Raw genomic sequence first — 13,706 nt, forward strand, 5'->3', positions numbered from 1 at the left:
AAGCAGGCCCATAGCAGAGGAGCCCGACATGGGGCTCGATCCCAGAACGCTGGGATCACGCCCTGAGCCGAAGGCAGACGCTTAACCGCTGTGCCACCCAGGCGCCCCTATTTTACCTATTTTAACAATTTACCTTCACACATGTATATATTTTAAAAAGTTCAGTTAATTAGTCTTTTAAATTTTATTGTCTTTTAATGATTCTTAAAACCACTCTCATCATTCCAACAAAAATTTTCCTTAACATTAATAATTTATAGGACAGCATAACCAAATTCATAGCATATAATTTCTAAATTATATTTCTCATAAACATTGACCACTTAAACGTTGACTGATCCTTTCTTTAAAGATTTTATTTATCTACTTATCTATCTATCCATCTATCTATCTATTTATTTATTTGAGAGAGAGAGGGAGGGAGTACAAGGGGGGGGAAGGACAGAGGGAGAGGGAGAGAGAATCTCAAGCAAACTTTCCACTGAGCACTGACTGGCGGAGCCCAACACAGGGCTCGATCTCACAACACTGAGATCATGACCTGAGTCAAAATCAAGAGTCAGATGCTTAACCAACTGAGCCACCCTGGTGCCCCTTGACTGCTCTTTTTTAAGATACTTTCTGTTTTTGTTTTTTGACATTATACTATACTGGTATTTCTGCTACCTCATTCACTGCTCTGTTTCATTCAGTTTGGTCATCTTTTCAACTTCATCTACTCAACCATTTAACATGAGGATCTTCAAAAGATCATCCTATGAACGCTTCTAATGCTATCTTTTTTTATTTGGTAAAGTCATCCACTATTATGGCTTCATATTACATTCTCACAAGCACTGTAGGGGTGATCCAGTTACTCTGCATCTTTACCAGCAACTGGTGCTAACCCTATTTCTTACTTTATCTATTCTAATAGGTATGTAGTGATATCTCATTGGGGTTTTAATTTTCATTTACATAATGAACAGCTTTTCACAGGCTTATGTGCCATCTGTATGTCCTTTTTGGTGAAATGCTATTCGTGTCTTTTGATCATTTTCTAATTGGATTTTTTAACTGCTGAGTTTTGAGATACTGTTATATATTTTAGATAGAAATACTTTGTTGGATATATGGATTGGAAATACTTTCTCTTAGTATATAGCTTGTCTTTTCATTCTCTTCACAGCATCTTTTATAGGTAACAGTTTTAAATTTTGATGAAGAACAATTTGTCAGTTTTCTTTTTATCCACCATTATTTTGGTGTCAAGTCAAAGAACTGTTAGACTAGCTGTAGGTCCTGAAGATCGTCTCTGAGATTTTTCTCTAAAAAATTATTATTTTGTATTTTAAATCAGTGAAATGGAACAAGGCAGAGGGGTTGGGACTAGACAGCATCTCACCTCTCCTGCCATTTCTGTGGAAGCTGAGCCTGCCCCCCCACACTACAGCACCATGGCAGGATGAGGTATCACCTCCTTCTCCCTCCACTAGTCTCAGACCCAGTGGCAAGCTGATCTTACATCTACTGGGAGGCTATGAATTGGTGCATGTGGTCCCTTACACATTTTGGGGGCAAGTGTCAGAGAAACCAAAGACATTCCAATCTACCTATCTGCAACCAGGCAGTGTGGGTCAGTGCTTAGGTGGAGTCAAGTGGAACCATGAGGAAGCTGAAAATGTGAATGTCCCCAGCCCTCACACTGCACACCTCAGTGGTAAGACTACCCATTAAAAAATAAGAACACTTCAGGGGCGCCTGGGTGGCTCAGTCGGTTAAGTGTCTCACTTCGGCTCAGGTCATGATCTCAGGGTCCTGGGATCAAGCCCTGCATGGACCCCCTTGGGGAGTTTGCTTCTCCCTCTCCCTCTGAACCTCCTCCTGGTTGTGCATTCTCTCTCAAATAAATGAAATCTTAAAATAAAAAGAATACCTCAGATCTACAGAAGAAATACTTACGGCAATTATATTTTAAAAGTGAGAACAACAGTGCTTGCTTCAGCAGCACATATACTAACACTGGAACGATACAGAAAAGATTAGCATGGCCCCTGCGCAAGAAAAAAAGAAAGTAGGAATAATAAACATATCTAAATGTAAATAAGGTTTCTGCACTTCACTCTAAGTAGTAAAATGCTGGTATCAGTAGATTGTGATAATTTCTGTCTCTTGTAATAACCACAGGAACCACTAAGAAAACTATTTAAACAATATACTCAAAAAATACTATAAATAAATTAAGATACAATTCTACAATAAAAAACTCAAGTAACTCACAGGAAGGCAATAAATGGGAAACAGAACTGAGAACTAGAAGAAACAAACAGAAAACAAGTAATAAATGATAGATTTAAGTCCTAGCATATTAATAAGCACATTGAATATAATGGTCTAAATATAGCAATTAAAAGATACAGATTGGCAAAGCAAATTAAAAAAAAAAAACATGATCTAGCTATATCTCGTCTGCCAAAAGCTCATTTCAAATATAATGATATAGTTATATTGAAAGCAAAATAATGATGATGGAAAATGATACATCATCCAGGTATTACTTTAAAGAACAAAGTAAGGCAGAGATGGGTACATATGATGAGATAATATAGACTTCAGAACAGCGAAAATGATTAGACATAAAGAGGGACTTCATATGTTGATAAAAGTATTAATTCATCAGTACAATGTTATGATCCTAAATGTGCATGCCCCAAACAACACAGCTTTAAAGTACATTAAACAAAATCTGATACAGCTGGAAGGAGAAATAAAGAAATCCAGACTTATACTTGTGAACTTCAACACAGTCCTTCCAGTGATTATGGAAGTACAGGACAGCATATTAGGAAGGACCTACAATAAATACACAACACAATTAATACTAGTCACTTTCTTATGGTATTACTTGAGAAAAAAAGCATTGATTTACAAAAATACAATTCACCAGTATAATTCTATACAATGCACTTCAAAAAAAAAATAATAATCCTGAAAGTAATTTGAGATGTGAGAGCCAGAATAAGAAAAAACAAAACAAATACAAATTACAAACAAATAATCTTTAGACATGTTGGTAAATATAAACTAAACCCTGTTTCTACAAAATGATAATGATGATGACGATGAAGATGATGATACTGTCTAATATACATTCGGGGGAAGTGCCATACAGTATAGACATCCATGTATGTGGATGTGTGTGTAATATTTCTGTGTGTACATATGTATGTAAAGATAAATTATGGTAGAGGTAGATATAACTCCACTTAGAAATTAGCCAAATCTCATTATTTTGAGAGCTTTAAAAATACTTTTGTCAATTTTTGATAGATCAGGTAGACAAAAAATGTAGTAATAATAGAGAAGACTTCAACATCATAATAAATAAACTTATTAATCTTTTATGGAAAACTTCAATTAACAATTAGAAAGGAATCTTTTATATTTTACTTTCTCTTGAGTGCAAGGTTTCAAAAAATTGACAATGTTGTAGACTACACAGCAACTCACAAAGCAGTTCAAATATTCTGTACCATGCATATATTTTTAAAGCATTGTAATTAAATTAGAATTCATTCTGAAGATAGAACACATAATAACCATATGTTAGGAGTTTAACTGTGTCCCCCCCAAAATACATGAAGTCCTAATGCCAAAATACTTAGGGATGTGACCTTATTTGAAATAGGATCTTGGGTGATATAATCAAGTTAAAACAAGGTTAAGCTGGATTAAGGTAAACCCTAATCCAATGACTACTCTTCTTATAAAATGTGTGTACACACACACACACACACACACACACACACTGGAATATTACTTAGCCATCAAAAAAGAATGAAATCTTGGCATTTGCAATGACATGGATGGACCTAGATGTTATTACGCTAAGTGAAATAAGTCAGTCAGAGAAAGACAAATACCATATGATTTCACTCATAGGTGGAACAGATGAACATAGGGGAAGGGAGGATGAAAATGGAGAGGGAGGCAAACCATAAGAGACACTGAACTCTAGGAAACAACCTGAGGTTTGCTGGAAGCAAGGTAGAAGGAGGGATGCAGTGATGGACATTAAGGAGGGCACGTGATGTAATGAGCACTGGGTGTTATACGCAACTGATGAATCACTAAATTCTAACAATACAGTATATGTTAACTAAATTGAATTTAAATAAAGAATAAAAACATAAGTAAAAAAAAGAAGAGGGAAATTTGGACACAAACATGCAGAAGGTAAGACAATGTGAAGACACAGACACACAAGGAGAATGGCGTGCAAAGGCAGAGGCAGAGTTTAGAGAGAGGCATCTACAAGCCAAGGAACACCAAAGATTTCCAGCGACCACCAGAAGTTAGGAAGAGGCATTGCACAGGTTCTCCCACAGAACCTCCAGAATGAACCAACCCTGCTGATACTTGGATTTTGGACTTTTAGCTTCCAGAACTGTAAGATGATCTTTTTTGTTGGGTTAAGCCACCTAGTTCATGGTAATTTGTTATGACAGCTCTGGAAAACTAACACCATACTTTTGAATATGGTAAACAAATGATGGATTGAACAAGAAGTTGTAATGAAAGTTTAAAAACACTATAACCAACACCTGCTTAATCCAATTCAACTGCACATGGGAAATTTACCAAGGAGACAATATATTAGACAAATATACTGGATCATATACAGATTATCAATTAATTTTAAAGGATTATAGATATACACATATATGCTCCAGCTACAACTATATTACACTAAAAATCTATTAATAATAAGATATCTAGGAAACCCCCAAATATTTTGAAATTAAGTAAACCTTTTCAAAAAAATTTATGGGTCAAAAAGTCACATGGACTATTTTTAAATAAATCATAATGAAAATATAACATGTCAGAAGTTATGCTGCATCTACAAGCATTCTAGAGAGGGAAATGTATAATTGTAAAAACTTCTATCACTTAGGGAAAACAGTTTAAAATCAGTTATTTAAACATCACCTTTACTATTATTTATTATATATAATTATATATTTAATATATTATATATTTAATATATAATTAAATTTCATCTTTAAAAAGTAGAATAAGAAGAGTAAATGAAATTAGAAGTAAGCAATAGAAAGGAAACAATATACTTTTCCTTCCCCTTACCAGACTTCTAAAGCCCTAACTGCTCACAACAAGCCCTCCATGATCTCTTTATCACTTGCCTCCTGAAAACATACCCACTAATGCATATCTCTTTACCACCCATCACATGTTCCTCTCGGTGCTATGAGCCTCTCCGGAGGAGCCTTCTGCAGAGTGCATAGGACTCTTCTGTTTGTGGAGGTGGAATAAGACTGGGAAAATTGCTTCCCTTCTGGGTCAACAAGAAGAAAACTCAAAATTGAAGCAACTCAGAGCTCATGGCCAGAGCTGAGAGAGATGGTAGTCCTGAAACCACCTCTCAAAAAATACGAAGCTAAAAGGGAGAAAGTTAAAACTCCAGCAATTTCTCTGCATTAAAAAAATATATATCTATATCCATATCTGTGCAATATACCACTGAAATCCAAGGAATAGCAGGCATGGCAGTAGACATGATCAGAGTGACATTTTGCATGCTGTCTCTTTTTTCTTCTTCAAATATTTAATTTTATTGATACTAAAAACATGTGTTCTGAGAGTTTTTAAATGAAATATCCATAATAATACAGGTATTTTGGAAATTACCCCAAAATACTTATTGACAACATCATTGTTATTTTATCTTGTGTGAAAAACCCTAACTGCTCATTGGTGAATATATCCTCTAGTTTGGTTGTAATTTTTTTTTTTTTTAAGATTTTATTTATTTATATGACAGAGATAGAGACAGCCAGTGAGAGAGGGAACACAAGCAGGGGGAGTGGGAGAGGAAGAGGCAGGCTCACAGCAGAGGAGCCTGATGTGGGGCTCGATCCCATAATGCCGGGATCACGCCCTGAACCGAAGGCAGACACTTAACCGCTGTGCCACCCAGGAGCCCCTGGTTGTAATTCTTAAAGCCAACAGAACTTGCATATCCCGCACAGTGCTAAATAGTGGTGGACGTTTAATGATAGCATGGGCTTATAAGAGATGTGTATAGCAGGATGCCCTAAAAAATGAGTTCACTCTTCTCCATCCTCTGATCTACTGCTAGGGCTCCTTGTAGCTAAAATAGATGAGAAACCAGAAAGCACTGGATACCCATTGCCTTAATCCATTCTTCTTAGAACCCTAGAACAAAAAGCAGGTGGGAAAGATCTACAGGACAATAGAGAGATATTTAGCATAATATACTATGTAAAATTTCAGGATTGGATCTACAGGACAATAGGAAGATACTCAGTACAGTCTACTATGTAAATTTTCAGGATCCACTCTTAGATTTTTTCCTATAATAAAAGTCTCATCCCTAACTCAGAGGAAGCACCAAGTTTCAAACACAACTATATTAATTGTTGATGTTAACTCAGCCACACCCCTATTTGAAAATTAAATGTGAGTCACACACAATGGTTTTATACAAGATTAGGGACTAAAACAGAGATGATGATAATAAGTGAGTAATATGAAATATAGATCCCACATTGTTCCTACCTCTGATGCTGACCTCATAGCTAATCATGTCTGCCTTTTTCCACTACACATTCAAATGTCCCCGTAGTATCTTCTAACACTTTGTAATATCTACTTCACCTGATCATGTGATCCATACTTTTATTCATATAGCATCAAATTCTGAAGTTTTTCTTTGACTAATATTAATAGGCAAGAGAATAATAGGAGGCACCCTAATTAATCTCATTTAGTTACAAACATTTTGCTCCATATTAAAGTGCAAAAATGTTCACAATCCTCCACTTTCCCCATATGCACACGGCTTTGCATTGTAGCGTTGCCACTCCTTCCATCAAGAAAATGAATCTTTTCTTTATCCTTTAAACCGGGCTAGCCTTTGGACTTGTTTTGGCAATAAAAAGATGGGAATTAATATTGTGTGAGGTTTGAATCCAGGCCTCAAAGTATCTTGGGTGTTTCTGTCCTTGTTCCAGGAATTTTGTTGAGTTGTCATTTGAACAAGGCTCCACTAGCCTACGAGAGGATGAGAGATTATGTGGAGAACCTTGGCTAAAACCCAGTCAACCCTACAGAAGCAAAGCTTACTTGCAAAGTCAACATCAAAGCTGATTTCTAAAAATGCATGAATGAGCTCAGCTGAGATCAGAATTACCCAGTTGAGATCAAATTGCTGATCATCTGAATCATAAGTTAAAATTAGATTTTTTTAAGCTTGTGAGTTAATATTTCCATAGTATTATTTCATTTTCTCTTATTTTATAGCATAGACCCAAATCTTGCCAGATAGGAAAAATGTGTCATGATGGTGAAGAGAGTGATCTTAACCTCTGCCTGCAGGTCTTTTTCTATAAGAAGCCCAAATGGTGACAAATATCACTGAATCCCCTTAGAAGTATTTCAGACTTGGTTACTATGCTCTTTAAAATCCAAAGGTCAGGGACCCTGGGTGGCTCAGTCGGTTAAGCGTCTGCCTTTGGCTCAGGTCATATCCCCAAGGGTCCTGGGATCGAGCCCCATGTGGGGCTCCCTGCTCAGCTGGGAGCCTGCTTCTCCCTTTCCCTCTGTCCCTCTCCCTGGCTTGTGCTCTCTCTCTCTCAAATAAATAAAATCTTTAAAAAAATCCGAAGGTCATGATGAAAGGAAGTATGATTTCTTCTTTGAGTTACTTAGTGTAATAATTGGTGGATGCCAATCTGTGCATCCTTGCTATAAGGGAAGCAGCACGACATAAATTGACCACTGATTTACGCTCAATAATGTTATACCAAACTCCAATTTTCTCAACCTCATGTCTCCGGCTAGTACCATAACTAGCTCTTCAGCATACCAGTCAATCATTCCATTAAGCCAGCTCTTTATGGGTAAGGGAACACAAAATAAGACAAATGAACCTCATGCCATGAGCTCACTGCTACAATTCTTTAGTCAGACATGATGTGTGTGAAATATGTTGATGGATAAAGAATGGTAAAGTTTCATGTGTGGGGTTGTTGGAAGAGCCTCTGAGGACAATAAAGACAAATCCATACTCTAAATGTAGTTCAATACATGTGAGAAGAGAGACCTTCCATTTGCATGATGTTTCGAGTCCAATGTGGTTGGCTCTGCCACCTGGTAGTTAGTTAGAATCCCACTGAGATAGTGTCATATCAAGCAAAATGATGGCCAATGCATGCTGGGCAACAAGGTTATTTCTGCAACCAGATAATCTCTGGAGAGGGAAGCCCCTGTTTTTGAGACCATGTGTAGCCCTACGTATAGGCTAATGGAAAAGTAATGAAGTGGTGGCATCAGATAACATGAAATTCCGGTCAACCAACTCACTGCTAATATAGTTTAACCATGCCTTCCAAAATTTCTTAGGCCTACTGTCCTGTACATTATTTCTGTTTTATAATGGGATATTTATATAACAATCAAATTGTGTAGTTCATTGAATAAACTACTAATAATGTTATTATAGGTGATGATGGCTTCATATTCACTTGGTATACATACTAATCTAGCTTATAGGCTCTACTGGACAATTAGCAAGTCACAGAATCTGCTGGTAGAAAAAAAGTGTGACCTTTTCCAAAACACTATGGGTCTATGCTGTATTTTACCTATGGGTTTGCTAAAGATTCTATACAACATTTTTGTTTTCTCAACACTTAAAATTAGCTAGGTCTACAAATGGCAGGGAAATTTATGGGTAACTGCTGAAGAGGCATTATTTGATTCATGATCAGTTGCATCTGGCAGCCTTAGAGATTTGCAGCACATGAATATAAGAACCATCTGAAATGTGGTGAATGTCCCCTCTCAAATCCAAATAATGGGGGCGCCTGGGTGGCGCAGTCGTTAAGCGTCTGCCTTCGGCTCAGGGCGTGAACCCAGCGTTCTGGGATCGAGCCCCACATCAGGCTTCTCCGCTAGGTGCCTGCTTTTTCCTCTCCCACTCCCCCTGCTTGTGTTCCCTCTCTCACTGGCTGTCTCTCTCTATCAAATAAATAAATAAAATCTTAAAAAAAAAAATCCAAATAATGTTCCTCTTTCTCCAGGATGGATTGCACAGAGTTAGAGCAAATTGATTGCTGATCTTAAAATGGATACCTCATACCATGGAATCCTCTAAACTCCATCAATTTGGCAGGCCCTTGAACTTTCATAACTAGCACTCTTAGACAACTAGGATGAACATAAAATACCTGGTACTGCACCTATGAATGTTATTACTGCATATTATTATTGATAATCTACTGACATTTACTCTAACTAATGGACTTTGTATCAGCCAAACAGGCAAATTAAAAGGAGATGTAGAAATCAGCACCCATGCATCTCAAAAGACTTCAGTTGGCATGCTGACCCCTGCAATTCTCCCCACAAATGCGACATTGTTTTTGGTTTACTATCGTGGCTAAACGAAAGACAGACAGACATGGTGCCTTCAATTTGAGTATTTTTACTATAATGTCTCTCACTCCATTGTTTAGGAAACCAAAATGGAAATTCTGCCATGTAGCAAACATGTAAGTTTCAACTATTCATTTCAGAATTGAGGAATAATTTGAGGAGGAAGGCATAGTTCTATTGAAACTACTTGGACTCAGACCAAGAATCCATTTACCAGATGACTGCCACAAATCTTCACACTAAATGAAAAACCATAGTAGCTTTTGAAGTGACCAAAGGTCAGCTCACATTCAGAGTCTATGTCTAACAGCTCCTAAAAGGTTATTAGAGTAACCATTACTGTGGACAAGTGAGTTTTCTGCTCAGCAGACCTCAGCAGACCTCAACAGACCTAGAACTCTTCTTGCTACATACGTCAAGCAGTACTTTTAGAAGCTGAATTTCTATTTAATTTTTACGTGCCCTGAGATCATTTAACCATTGTCACAAATCCTTGAGCTTAAAACACCTAATTAACTTTGTGCCAGTGTAGTTTAATTGTGGTAATTGCACTCATGCTGTCCTTGATGGTTTACTATGGCCAACTGGCCTCTACATCCCTAGGTTCTATTATTATCATGACATCAGGATGCATGTGTCTAGTGTATTATCTATCACCCTTAGTCAACACCGCTACATAGAGAGTTTTTCAAGGATTAGGGAGTCATTCCTCAAAAATACTGGTCTTAATATATGGTAATGGAAGGCCCTGCTGGGAGGTATTCTTAGGGGCAGCTGAGCAATGTGCACTTAATTGATTCACTTTGACAGTCCCATATTCCCAAATTCCTAGCTCTTCAGACTGCATTCATTGCAATATCACGAGGAAATTACAAAGTTTTCATGTTAACTAATGTCATCATTGAGTCTGCCTTTGAATAGACCATCTAGCAGACTCTTACTTCCTGTTAATCAAATCAAGACTTTAAAGTTTAAATGCTTCTCAATATACTTGACCAAATCAAGTCTTTGTTGTGTTTCCTTTGGTCTGTTACACTAGAATCACATCCACAACTGCACCCAGTCTTATGCCAGTACAGATCATAGAAATCTTACAATTTTTTTCAATGTTCAGGTGATTTTCTCTGGAATCAGTACTTGTACTTTTTTTAGCAGGATTTTATCAGGCTTGATTTTCATTAGGGACTTGAAGGCAATGAAAGGAATAAAAGGTAATGTGGGTACACCTAAGAATAACTGACCTTAGCTTGTGAAGATAATACCCTGAATGTAACCACTGAAATGCTGGCATGGGGAGATCAGATCCCTGGGTAGGAGTGGGGGGGGGGTAATTTAGGAAAATTTGGAACTTCAAGGTCCTTAAACTCATTATTATTATAAGAGCTGAGAGACCTCTTCAAAGATTTTGGAAATATCTCTGGTGTCTATGCGTATTAATTGTATATTGATAACTTCTAAGTTTTTGTTCTCTGTTCTCTAGAACTGTGCAAACAAATCAGGTGAATCTACTATCTTTATAATCACTCTAGTTGCCATAGCAACTAAATACCACAATGACTCGTTATCTAAATGTTATGTCTTCTACCTAAAATTCATCCTAAGTAACCACTGGTAATAATTTGAGCAATTTTGAGACCTCTTATACTGCAGACTAATCTTGTTTGCTCCAGTAATGTGGCTTGAATATGTGTTTGCCTTCAATATTTGAACAACCCAACACAAATTCATGTTTCCTGGGTTATTTGTAGTATCAATTTTTATATCAAATGCAATCACAATTGGATAAATATAGCACTACAAAATAATAATCATTACAAAGGATTAATCTGTAAGGTGTGGATGAGGTGAGGGTAAACGCGAGGACTAATGCGCAAACCCAAAGCTACAATAATTGGAGCTATCACTGCCTGCAAATCTGAAGGAGCAAAGGGAAGGTGGAGTTACTAGAATTTAGAACAAGAGTGTAAAACAGGGTAAGCGACCTTGAGAGGAGCAGTGACCTTCTGCAAAAGGGACACAACAAATTCAAGTCAAACTCACAAGGGGAATTAGGGAAATAAATACTTGGTTCACACTGATACAACTAATTAATGAGCCCACCTACTGAGGCAGAGAAAAGAAGGAAAAAGAGAAGGAATCTAAAGAGCAAATGGAAGGCATCCTGTATGCCCTTATAATAACTTTTATTCAAAATAAATATAGCTGAAGATGATAATAACTGAGATCTCAGGGGGAAAATTGGAGGGCAAGAGTTAATGGTACTTGAAATAAGAATGCATGATTGGTATTTTTAAAAGCTCCTGTGGGGATATCATTACAAATACACATAGAGATATACTATTTACACACATGTGTGCAGGTACACACACACACACACACACACACACAGAATTTAGAATAGGGTATATTTAACACTCCCAACTAGGATCAGGGCCTAGAGTTGCAACATCATTTGCTGGACTCAAGAGGCAGACCTTATTCCAACAGTAAAGATGTGATCACATTGTTTTTCTAAACCTATTTCCACAGATTATCAATCGGTATCAATGGCCAATCATTTTCAGAGGCAGAGGATGAGCAAAGACATGTTCTTGAGAGTAATACCAGAAATCATGGGAATATGGGAAATGTTTAAGTACATATGCATTCCATTTCAAGAGCTTCTACACCACCTTCCTATGCGTCATGATTCTCCTCTTACCCTCACAAATGACTCAACTCTTTAAGGGCATTTTTATTCACGGGAGTCTATTTTACCCCATAGGGCCAGCAACCATTTAAAACACTGGCAACCATTTAAAAACCTTAGGCTTAGTCACTATTTAGTCTTAGTAGTCTAAGTTTAGAATTATATATTTAAACAGAAGGACATTTATTCACTCAAAATATTTAATATAGTCCCGAGGTATTCAATTCCATGAGTTACTCATTTTTAATTTTTGACTGGAGTTAAAAAAAATAATGGTTCTACTTTTAAGGCAGAACAAAGCATGTATTTGCAAATTTTGGTAATTGCATAATTAAGTTGAAACATTTGCTGAATATGTACATGGTGTCAGGCACTCTACTTGTCAGTAATGATACAATAGATAGCAAAACCGTTAAAATCCCTGCCTTAATGGAGGATCCATTTTCATGGATATCTCTATTCTGTTGAAATGCAAGAGTATCTGGTACTAAGATGGATCCACACACTTTATCAGTTGTGCCATCTCACCTGAAGAAGGTATACAAACAATAAGTGGGTATGGGTATTGTGAACAATGGAAAAGAGGAGTCAATGGCATAATTGAGCTTCCAGGCAAAGAGAACAGAAAAATTACAGAAACAATATGTGATAATGGTAAAGGACCTGGAAATTTCAGTAAATATTTTTAAAATACCCTATGTGCCCACACTCAGAGAGAAGTTAACATTTTGGTATATTCATTTAAATTGTTTTCGATATCTAGAGACATATATTTATGTATCTACATATACATATATAAGTAGATAGATACATATATATAACTAGATATCTAATCGTCCATATGTGCAATACAAATACATTATTTTTTCCAAAGTGACATACTATGATATATCCCTTTGTAATAGCATGTTTTTATCTTGAAGCAATAGCTAATAAACGTTCTTATATATTTATCTATTATAAACTGCTCTGATTAATATACTTCACATAAGCACATTTACTTCTAGGCTCAATTAGCTCCTTCAGCTGAATTCCTAAAATTGAGAATGCACTGTAAACATTACAGATGGTAAAACTGCCCACCATAGGTGGATTTAGAGATAATTATCAATATGGAATAACTGGCATCTTTATACTTTGGACTTTTTTCCAATCAAGAAAAGTTTATATTTTAATTTGCTCACTTTTTCTCATATGTTTCATAGATGTCTGTGAGTTTTATTATATGTAATTTCTTATAAAGCCCTGTTAAGATTTTTTCATAGATACCTTTTATGATTACACTATTATTCTGAATATTCTAACATTGTATTAAACAACATAGTATGATGATTGCCCTATTCTGTATTAAATATCCATTTATCAATTAATATTGTGAATTCCATTGATACATTTGGCCTCAATCTTTCATCTAGAGAGAAATGTATGTTAAATGTATATAAAAGTTTTTACCAGCCAGTTGAGTATACGAATTCACATCAACAGATGGCAAATAGATGCCAGGATACAAACAAAGCATATAGAAATAGCAATATCGAAACTGCTCTGGCCTTTACTT

General features: G+C 36.4%; 1 non-coding gene across 1 annotated transcript; it reads left to right on the top strand.

The window, feature by feature from the left end:
• The first annotated feature begins 1,971 nt into the window (after nt 1-1,971).
• On the top strand, nt 1,972-2,074 carry LOC123801188 (U6 spliceosomal RNA). Its single transcript, XR_006782145.1, has one exon. It is a non-coding gene; the product is annotated as a U6 spliceosomal RNA (small nuclear RNA).
• The last annotated feature ends 11,632 nt before the right edge of the window (nt 2,075-13,706 follow it).

The sequence above is a fragment of the Ursus americanus genome, chromosome 10, assembly GCF_024610735.1.
Source record: "Ursus americanus isolate L20-20 chromosome 10, mUrsAme1.1.p, whole genome shotgun sequence".
Classification (NCBI taxonomy): Eukaryota; Metazoa; Chordata; class Mammalia; order Carnivora; family Ursidae; genus Ursus; species Ursus americanus.